This window comes from Cibotium barometz, chromosome 31, assembly GCF_041138505.1.
Source record: "Cibotium barometz isolate CiBa-2024 chromosome 31, ASM4113850v1, whole genome shotgun sequence".
NCBI classification, from domain to species: domain Eukaryota; kingdom Viridiplantae; phylum Streptophyta; class Polypodiopsida; order Cyatheales; family Cibotiaceae; genus Cibotium; species Cibotium barometz.
The window spans coordinates 14496249-14503271 of record NC_141076.1 but is presented as its reverse complement, the minus strand read 5'-3'; positions in this window follow the sequence as shown (position 1 = coordinate 14503271).

The window sequence follows — 7023 nt, the reverse complement described above, 5'->3', positions numbered from 1 at the left end:
GCCAGAAATAATTTAGTGTGGTGAGAGTGGCTCTTTAGCCTAACACTAGTAGGATCTCACTGATCTTCCCATTCAATAAAGGCTCTCAATTTTCCTTTTTGTTTTGCATTTGGGCCAACCTCTTCTTTTACAAACCTACAGTTTAACCCACAAGTATCTTTAAAACTACTCTTTCCCTTCAATTATTAGCACTATAGCCTTGTGTTGCCTACTGTAAACGATCTAGTGTCTCATGGGAGACCCAAAAATATTACCTTTCGTATTGCTTTAAGTCATTGAATATTTAGTGGATGTTTTTTCTTAGGCTATTAATATTTAAGCGAATCAATGTTTTCTTCATTACATGGTAGGCAATTTCTTTTTGGGTCACAAAATGCGTGTGTCTCCTGTATAAAGAGGATGGCATAGGGCTTACCATGCATCTCATACACACTTGAATCTTGGCTATTTTGATCTCGGTTTCACATTCAACCATGGATATTGGAATGAGACGGAGGTGGGATTGATAAAGTGAGGCCATTGATAAAATTAAAAAAAATCTCCATTTAGTTGAGCATCATCCATGCCCTACAAGAAAGAAGGAATTGCTTCTTAGAGAAAATGGGGTGCACGCTGCAAGAGCATCACATAGCTTTCTCAAACATATGGATTTCACACCAAGTGGGGATGATGAATTGAAATTACAAGCCTCCAATGTTTCTTTTTCCACCCCTGACATTCTGAATGGTAGGCAGTCATAGAGGGAGCCCCCCTTCCCTCCATTTTCAAGAGTGGCCATGTATAGAGAGAGGCCCCCTCAATTTTCAAGAGTGGCCATGCGTAGAGGGAGGCCCCATCCGTTTTCAAGAGTGGTCATGCAAAGAAGGAGGCCCTATCTATTTTCAAGAGTTTCCATGCATAGAGGAAGCCCCCCTTCAGTTTCATGAGTGGCCATAGCATAGAGGAAGGCCCTCTCTATTTTCAAGACTGGCCATGCATAGAGGGATCCCCCCTCCATTTTCAAGAGCGACCATCCATAGAGGGAGTCCCCCTCCATTTGCTTTTTGGAGAGACGTTTTGTATTACCTCATAGGGATTGAGTTTGCATTTCATATATACATTTTCTTTTGACTAAGGAAAGGATATTTTCACTAAAAATAATAAAATCTTCCACATGGGAATGTTGGAATGGTCTCACATAGTATGCATTCAAAATATACCATACTTACTTGTTATTAAAGAGGTGAGAAGCATGAACATCCAAGCTCCAATAAGTTATCTAATGGACCAATATAACTAGTATCTCATCATGTGATAAATGAAGAACTATATCAAAACCATCATCGTTAATAGTGTCGAAGGCCATGACCACATTCTTAACTCACACCATTGTGGTGGAAATCCTCATATAGCTCCATGGTTGAGCACATGTATGATCTCATGCCAAACCTAAAAAGGATCTTTAAAAGCCTGTTACACCAAGAATAGCGTATCATCTGGAAACTTGGTATAGCATGAAGATGAAGAACATGCTCATGTTGTGGCCTCTCATTGGCCTAGTTTTGCTGACATTGAGTGGGACCTGTAATTACTCATATGGATCCTAACTCATATGTAAATCATGTACGCCATTTGTATCCTCTCATTTTGTAAACTAATAGGCTAGAAATTGGAGTGAAATCTTAGGATTATACTTGTAATGCAACTAGAGTTCGTTTCAGGTTGGGGTTGTAGGTGTTAACAGTGCTGAGAGTGGGAAAGCCACGAAGGTTCCCTTGGACTACTACTAGAAATTTGGATCATCAATTTGAGGGAGGGATTTTTGGATAAAATTGATGGATACATGGGGATGAGGGATAATATATGAAGAAAGGTGAATGCACCAAGCTGACTTGGGGTAGAGCTAGCTTGTACTTCTTTGAATTCCTCCTTGGGCACCTGACCTTGCTCAGCTTCTTGAGGTCAAAGGTGTAATCACCAAATAGTAAAGTATCAAAAGAATTCATCCAAGTAGGTAGAAACAACTCGTGAGGAATCTGGTAGGTGAGAGATCATGGAGGAGAGAATGTAGCCGGTTGATGATCTAGAATCAAGTAGAAGGTACAGAATCACGAACCACGAAGGAAGCAAGAAGGAGAGCACCAAGAGCTTCAAAACAAGAGGAAGGAAGGTCAAGAATAGAAAGAATTGGTAGTTGTAGGAAGAATGTCTCTCAAGTACCCAAAGTTCAAGGGCAAGAGTGAGGAGGATCCAAATGCTCACATATTTGCCTTCGAGACCACACTCTTAGCTCATGAGGTCCATTTCCACAAAAGATAGAGTACCTTGTAACAACTTTGGGTGGCAAGGACACCCAAATATGGTATGGAGCTCTACTAGATGTCTGAATAATTGAAGAAAGCCTTCCTAAAAAGATTCAAGAGAGATAAGACCATCATAAAAGTATTAGAAAAGCTGCAGAACCTAGCTTAGAAGAAGAGGCCAACAGAGGATTATGCAGTAAAATTTTGAGCACTCATAATGCATCTGGATCAGCCCAACAAACCTACTCCAACCACATTAAGGCAATGGTTCATGAGAGGATTGAGGAAAAATCTCTAGACGACGATGGCCGCCTATGATTTGGATACCCTCACGTTTGAGCAAGTGGTGACAGGTGCAACCAAAGCTAAGGGGATCTTGAAGCAAACAAGAAAAGACCCTGAGAAGAAAAACAAGGATAAAAGAAAGGAGGAAGAAACTTTTGAGTTAGATTTTGGAGAAGACACCTTAGAATCAGATTCCAGTCAGGAATAGGATGCCGAAGAGTGAAAACCCTACAAGAATAAAGGTAGGAAGCAGGTAGTGGATGTTCAATAAGAACTGAATGCCACCCTAGCCAATATTGCCAGCAGCAGAGGACATGTAGGATCTAGACTAAGACCGAATAGCTGGTGCACAAAGTGTAACAATCAAGGTCATACGAAGGAAGAGTGCCAATTGAAAAGCATGTAGCAGCCATGTGCTATCTATGGGAAGAGAAACCACACCACTGATATGTGTTTTTACAACACTTGGAACAAGAATTTGAGAGCGGTGGAAAGGTAGCAGTGTCAACCACCAACAAGTTTGAGTGGCCAACCAAGTCACCACAGGGCCTCAAAACAGTGGACCATACAAGAGGAGGCGGAAGATTTGGGCAGAGGGGATCTGAGCTGATATGCTCTTCTACTGTAATGCCCTAGGGCATAGACAAAATGATTGCCCCATATAACAACGCCATCTGCAAGAACTACAAGAGACTGATATGCTTCTACTACAATGCCAAAGGGCATAGACAAAATGATTGCCCCATATTATAGCACCATCAACAAGAACTACAAGAGGCAAAGCTACAAAGGAAGGAAAACCCAACAAGAACTGATGAATGCAGTAGTAGGAAATATGGTAAAAGTGGACCAATGGGTAGGAAAAAAACAAGAAAGGCCACATGTGATGATGCCCATGACAAGATTGAAAGGACTTGTCGAGATGGTGATAGGCAAGAATTCCAATCCGAAACAAAAGCAGAAGCCATAATAGTGGGCAGGGAAGCAAAGAGTCTGGAGAAAATCACCAAGAGGCAAAGCTACAAAGGAAGGAAAACCCAACAAGAACTGATGAATGCAGTAGTAGCAAATATGGTAAAAGTGGACCAATGGGTAGGAAAAAAACAAGAAAGGCCACATGTGATGATGCCCATGACAAGATCGAAAGGACTTGTCGAGATTGTGATAGGCAAGAATTCCAATCCGAAACAAAAGCAGAAGCCATAATAGTGGGCAGGGAAGCAAAGAGTCTGTGAGAAAATCACCAAGTTGGTGTAGAGTGCACAAGGTATGGGGTACAAACAATGCACTAAATCCCTCTCATTGGAGAGCATGTGGATGTGGATTCGAATAGGACAAGCATGTTCAAGAAGAGGGAAGAAATTACAACAAGAAAGAGGCCGCTATGCAATGATAAAGAAACTGAATAAAGGATGCTCAAGTACCAATTGGAGCCCATTACAACCTAGAGAAGTAGAATGAAAAGATGCAGGGAGGAGGAAGAGAGATTGAGCTCTTTTACAAGCACAGACACACTCACACAAACCCTAGAAGAGAACACACAAGATGAGAGGTTGAAAAATGTTCTTCTTCTTCTTCATAACAAAACAAAAAGATAAGGGAAAATACAATATAAGTACTATGTACATGCGGTCCGTAATGTAAACACACTAAGTGAGTGATCTGGCAAGATAAGTATGCCATAACTCAGTGGGGTGGACTAGTAGTAGCTGGTGTAGTACAATTGTAGAATCACTGGCAAAGATCTATCATGTCAACATCCTACCAAACACACTAGTGATGTAAGTGGAAAAAACGGTCACCCATGTATTTCATGAGTGTCATCTCATGTTAATCTTGATATCTCAACACTCCCCCTCAAGCTCAACTCTATCTTTAGGACTCCAAGCATAGTCCGGAATCGATGAAGCTTCTCTTCTCCCAAGGCTTTCACGAAAATGTCAACTACCTACTCCTCTGCGCTAACATACATGAGATCAATGTCTCTTGCTACTAAAACCCTCTCATTGATGAAGTGATAGTTGACCTCTATGTGTTTGGTCCACGCATGAAAAGTTGGGTTCCTTGCCAATTGTATACTACTAAGATTGTCACAATAGATGATAACATGTCTGTCAACCTGCATCCCCAAATCACCAAGTAGCTTGCGCAACCAAGCTACCTCACATGCTGCTATCACAATAGATGATAACATGTCTGTCAACCTCTGCATCCCCAAATTACCACGCTACCTCACATGCTGCTATCGCAACACCCCTATACTCTGCCTCTGTACTCAACAAGGAAGTGATTTGCTTCTTCTTACTATTTGCAATACTTTCGGCCTAATCTGAATCCGTGTATCCAAACACCTGCAACTCTGTACTAGCCTCATAAAAGAGACCTTAGTCTACCATAGACTTTACATAGTGCAATGTGTGCCTCATATCATCCAAATGTGGCTTTCGTGGAAGCTACATAAGCTGACTCTGCAATCCAACTATATAGTTCAAATCTGGCTTGGTGATCATCATGTAAATGAAGCTACCCACTATCTTCATGTACATAGTGGGGTTCTCCAGAATCTCACCAGCAATTGCACTCAACTTGCCATTTGAATCTAATGGCATAGAAATTGGCTTACAACTAGCCATACTATATTTGGACGGCATGTCTAATGCATACTGCCTCTGAGACAGCCATATGCCCTTAGCCGACCTAATAACCTCAATGCCAAGGAAGTACCTCAGCTCACCCAAATCCTTCATGTCAAGTTTCTACTTGAGGAGACATTTCACACTCTCAACTTTCTCTCCACTGTCACCCCCAACAATTAAGTCATCCACATAGATCGTGATGACCACAAGGCCCCTATCACTCTTCCACACATAGAGTGAATGATCAGCATCTCCCACATGAAAGCCAATGCTGATAGGATATTGTTCTATCTTATCATGCCATGCTCTAGGTGCCTTTTTCAAGCCATATATGATATGAGGCTTTACATAGCTTGCATACAAAATCACGGTAGGGTTGTTGCAAGATCAGGGTGTCCAGTTTATGCTGGACTAGGACAATGCTTGGAGAGCAAATTTAGAGGGGCAAGGTACTTCAAATGAGATCAAGTAACGAATAGAAAATACACATGCACTCAAATTAACCCAATATAACTTACATTAATATAAATAAGTCTAAATAATCAAAAATATGATGAAATGATTAAAAAATGATCTTTTCATACTTAGAATGATCCATTTTTTTAAATAGAGGCACCATTACAAGTACACTGGTCCCTATAGATTTTAGATGATTTACATCAAAAAAGTAATTTTACTAATTATATTATTAATATTTATAGGCCTTTTGATAGCCTGGAAGAATTTAGAAAAAGAGATCATTAAAAATCCAACCATTGAATTTACAATTTTGACTAACCACCACAATCTACTAATGTCTCAGTATCTACCACTCTTTTGATCAACAATATTGAGCATTTTAAGTGGTGGTTATTGTGGGTGCAAAAAGTGGCACAAATTATAATACTTTAAAGACCTTGAAATATTTAAAGAAAATAGACATATAACTTTAAAAACTTAAGTTAAACTCTATATTATGTGAAGATCTAAGGTCCAAAGTGGGAATCTCATATGAGTTTATATGTAAAAGATATTAGTATTTTATGGAATCGGACCAAATTTAGGACATGGTGGATACATTGACTTTGTACCTAAGGAAACGAGGACTTTTGACTATCGAATGCTTAATAAGATTATGCAACTATATTCCCAACTTTGCATGTGATGTTCCAACAAAAGAACTTGAAAGAAAATTCCTTCGTTAGCTAGGAGAGATTGGCTGCCGCTAAAGGTAAACAAATGGTTGTTTCTTACTGTTTACAGGGTGCCTAAGTGGACAAAACTGGCCACCCTGATCTTGCAACCACCCACTAACCCACACCTTCATTGGCTGATCCATATACACCTTTCTTTCATATCACCATGCAAGAACAAATTATTTACATCCATTCCCATCCTTTTGATGCAGCCATCACAACAACAGCTCTCACGGTTGCTATCTTGGCAATGGGGCTGAACGTCTCCTCATAATCAATGCCATAAGTTTAAGCATAACCTTTAGCACCAACCAATCTTTCTTTATACTTGCTAATACTTCCATACGAGTTGTGCTTTATTTTGTACACCCACTTGCCTCCAATAGGCTTCGTGTCCTCATGCAATGGCATAAATTCTCAAGTCTCATTTGCATCCAATGTAGTCATTTCTTCATTCATGGCCTTTCTTCAATGTAAATTCCCCACAGCTTCTTCAAAACATGTGGGTTCAACATCTTGCATAACTTTAGTCTAGAATCCCAAGCTCACATCAAGGCTCTGCTCTGAGCCACTAGATTCTCCATCAACATAAGAATGTCGTGCAGAAATGTCGGGCATACCAAGAGGCTCTCACCGATCTTTTCT